Below are 4,643 nucleotides of genomic sequence, written 5' to 3'. Positions count from 1 at the left end.
ATTCCTGGTGAGACCCCTCTTCTAATCTTGCAGCTGGCCACCTTCTTGCTATGTCCTCACATGATGAACAGAAAAGGTGAGAGAGAGAGAGAGAGCTCTGGTCTCTCTTCCTCTTCTTATAAGGACACTAGCCTCACCATTCATGACCTCATCTAAACCTAGTTATCTACCCCCCAAGATCCACCTCCAAATATCATCACACTGGGGGTTAGGGCTTCAACATATAAATTTTGAAGGAACATAAACATTGCATAACAATGTTGAACATTTATTGGATATTTAGTGGGTGTGAGATAATTTTTTGAATTTTACATGTATTAATTTATTTAAATCTCCAAATCACCCTATGAAGTAGATAGTATTTGTGAGCATGTGTTGAAAATGTGCATACATACTTATATACACACATAAATATACATATATACATGTTTACATACATAAACATATATTGTACATATAAACACATTTTATGTGCATATACATATATAACTCTGTGTGTGTGTGTGTGTGTGTGTGTGTGTGTGTGTGTGTGTGTGTGTGTGTGTGTGTGTGTGTGTGTGTGTGTGTGTGTGTGTGTGTGTGTGTGTATGATTTGCTTACAGTTTTTTCTTCCTCCCTTGCCTTGCTCTAGTTTCCCCTTCTTGGGAGTGTGTTCCTTGACCCCACTGACTCTGATTGCTCATGTAAGTAGCTTTAGTTTAATGAACTCCTACCAGATGTGATGTGAGCAGTTTTAACTAAGCTTGCATGGTTTAGCTTACCTTCTCTCCTTCTGCCATTACCAAGAGAGGAAGAAGCATTGGGTATTCATTGAGCCCAGAATGAGACCTGAACTTACCTACTTGCCTAGAGACAGGTCAAGTGAAACTGACTCAGCGCAGAAAGATAAATTCCAGCCAAATTATTAATCTATGCATTCACGATGAAGAAAAAATAAATGTTGTTGTAGTCCAATGAGATTTTGTAGTTCTTTGTTAAGCAGTATTACTACTGTAACAACTGACTAATACAACATACCTTAAGAAAGACTTTAGTGATAATAATCTCTGGGTAGCAGAATTGTGAATGATTTTTATTATCTTCTTTATAGTTGTTGAATGACTTTAAAACTATTGTGTTTTACTTTGTTTTGGTTTTTTAACATTTCTTTAGGTAAAGTACATTGCTTTCACACTTATGTTACATATTTGTATTTATACACACACTTGTCTTAAAATCGTTTTGACTTGGAACTTTTGGTATCATATATTAATCAATGTTTATTCAAACAATTTTAAAATTCCACTTGTTTCATACCTTAAAATGTCAGAAGTTAAATAATCTTCTGGCTCAGAGAGTCACTTAGATTTTTTGAAAAGCAAATTGAGGAATCAGTGAATTGTAGAATACCTTCTTGGGGATACATGAATTTCTTCAAAATGTCATAAGGCTGGCATAATAAATTGCTCATGGAGAGCTCATTGTTAGAGCCACAGCCTTACAGAAAAGGCAGTCTTAGTCTATTTTAATTTATCTAAAATCCTGAATGAACTTTAATTTATACAACCACTGGAACATCCCATGTAGATACGTTTGTTGAGCTGTGATAAATCATGGCGACCTTTGAGAACACTGGTGAAGCATTTGATGAAGCAGCTAAAGGAAGATAGTTCATCAACAAGATAGTGTTAAGGAACTGTCCAGAATCCAAATTTATTCTTCTTGTTGCTTCTGAGTTACTATCCTAAAGTCCCTTGAGCAAGAAAGGCCAAGGCCAATTACTTTGGCACAGGGGAAAATCAAGAGTTAGCTTCCCTGCTGCCATTTAGGCTTTTCCTTTAGCCTCCCGCTCTCCTGGGTGGCTTGGACTAAGAGTGACATTTGGACTGGTCCTAAGAAGTACTCTTATAAAAACATAAAATCCATCCTATAGTGTTACAATAATTTTTCTCATATTGACCTCTCCAACAAGACTTTAAGAACCACTAAATGATCTCAGGTAAGAAGAGAATAAAGACGCTGAATCTTTTGAATAAAGACCCTGAATCTTTTACAATAATTTTTCTCATATTGACCTCTTCAACAAGACTTTAAGAACCACTAAATGATCTCAGGTAAGAGGAGAATAAAGACCCTGAATCTCTTGAATAGTTTAAGTGTTAATCATAATTCCAAATTTTTCTTATTATCTACTTTCTAGTGCCTTCTTTCATCACAAATAACATTGGGCTAAAGTAATGTACAAAAGTCAAAATTATGCAATGCTTTGCCTGCTTTGGCTTCCCCTGGACTCAATATTCTCCCCTTTGAGGGCTGTTTAAACTAGATAATAACATGAATTACAGAAGACATGGTGGGATGGCAAGAGTGTTCTGTTGCTCATCAAGAGATCTTTTCAATGTGTTTTCCTGAAATAGAAAGAATTCAAACTGCAGATTGCCTCATGAATATTTGGGGGTACTGAGAGTATAACTTTCAAATAAGAAGCAAAGTGTATAGTCACCTTATTGATTTTAGTAAGACTGTCGACAATTTAGAAATTATTAAAAGAAATATAGAGTTTAATTAACTTTCTCATTGAAAGTGTTTCTTCTTTGGATATTATATTAATATCTCTGATAGTTCCTTTATACCTTTTTTGCTAATCTTTTTTTTTTCTCTTTTCTGTTCATCTGTCTCCATTTCAGTTCAATTGTTTTCTTTTGCCTTTTCCCAATTTTCTTAGGCAAGTTACAATAACATGTTTCTCTTAAAAACTCAAATGTTTTTAAAAACACGAAGAAAATAAGGAAGAAAGGGAGGGTAGGAAGAAAGAAAGAAGGAAGGAAGGAAATTTTTCTATTTTCTACCCATATTCACTTCAATGCCTAAAACACTCTAGTATCATTAATCCCAATTGATCCTCATATATGGAGACTAAAAACTGTTCTGTGGAGAGAAGAGATTTATAAGCTGCTACTTAAGCCTCCCTTAGCAGTATTACCCCTTATTATTGATGTACATAAAATCAGTACGAGAGCTAAATATTTTAGCAACCTCAGGCACCTTTTTGCAAACTATGCTCACTTTGCCATTTATCCAGATGCTCCTATGACCTCTTTGTGGAACTAGCAGTTTATGAACGGAAACAATTTGATGTAGGCTGATGCCTTTGGAACCCAAAGGGCGATCCTTGCAGGACTGTGGGCTGGTAAATATTTAACAACTAGCTCTCTGTTTAAAAACTCTAATTGTGGTGTTAGCAAATTTCCAAGGTATAAATATCCCCACTATGGCCAATTTCAAGCTACTAACATTATGTCACTGAACTCAGAGTTGGGGAGAGATGCCCATGGTGCACACTCACAAGCAGTTATGAGGCAGCTCAGGCATCCTCTGTGCTTATTGGATGGATTTATTAATTCTTCAAGCACTTGTGGATGCCCTGGGTGAGCCATCTCAAGTTCCATTTCTAATACTCACTCTCTCAGCATCCTCCAGTGCTATCTACCCGGTCCCTAGCTCCGCCTACCTTGGCCTCCTACTTCTTAGGGAACTCCTTGAGGTGAGCTGAAGATATTCCATGAAATTCCTGCCCCTGCACATACAATGTCCCACATCTGCATCCACCCTCATGGTCTCTTTTCCAAGAAGAGCTTGTTCTTCCTTTAAGTTAAATCTTATATTCAGGAGCCATATCCTCAATTCCCTTTATAATTATTTTCACCCTCTTGGAGTTTTAATCCCTTTTTTGCATCCTTTCTTCTCAGCATGTAAATATGTTCCAGGCTTTCTCTTGATCATGGTTTTAAAAAGAATCATCTAATCCCACTTCTTCTCAGTATTCTTCTGTTCTTAGCCAAGCTTCTTGAAGGATTATTGTGGTAGGCAGAAATCTAAGGTGGCTCCCAAGATGCCCAACTCCTGGCATACACACCCTGTATAATCATGAGGATTTGAGAATGTGATGGATCTCTTTCCCATGGTTAGGTCATCTTACATGGCACAATTGAATTTATGAATAGGAATTATCCAGGTGCACCCAACCTAATCACATGAACCCTTAAAATCTGGGTCTAGACATCAAAGAAGTCAGTGATCTGAAGCATGAGAAGGATATGATATACTATTGTTGGGTCGGGAATGGAAGGGACCACATGGCAAGGAATGTGGCAGCCTCTAGGAGCTCAGAGTGGTCTCCAGCCAATAGTCATCAAGGAAACAGGGACCTCAATCCTGCAACCACAGGTACTGAATTCAGCCATCAATAGGAATAAGACTGAAAGTGACCTCCAGACAAGAACTGGAGCCTTCAGACAAGAACTCATCCTGGCCAACCTTGATTTTTTGCCCCAATGAACACGGAAGCTTCCTTTATATTGTAGAGGGTCTTGCTGTAGATGCCCAAAGAGCCAGTCATTTAAAATTTTTTGACACTTGGACTTCGGGATTAACATATACACACTACTATATGTATATAATAAATAACCAACAGGGACCTACTGTATAGCAGAGGGAACTGTACTCAGTATTTTGTAATACCTTGTAAGGGAAAAGAATCTGAAAAAGAACATATACATATATAATATATATACACACAAAACTAAATCACTTTGCTGTATACCTGAAACTAACACAACATTGTAAATCAACTATACTTTCAATTTTAAGAAATTCAATTAAAT

The sequence above is a fragment of the Lipotes vexillifer genome, unplaced genomic scaffold (genome assembly GCF_000442215.2).
Source record: "Lipotes vexillifer unplaced genomic scaffold, Lipotes_vexillifer_v1.1 scaffold590, whole genome shotgun sequence".
Classification (NCBI taxonomy): domain Eukaryota; kingdom Metazoa; phylum Chordata; class Mammalia; order Artiodactyla; family Lipotidae; genus Lipotes; species Lipotes vexillifer.
The sequence above is the reverse complement of the archived record's forward strand: the minus strand, read 5'-3'. Positions refer to the sequence as shown.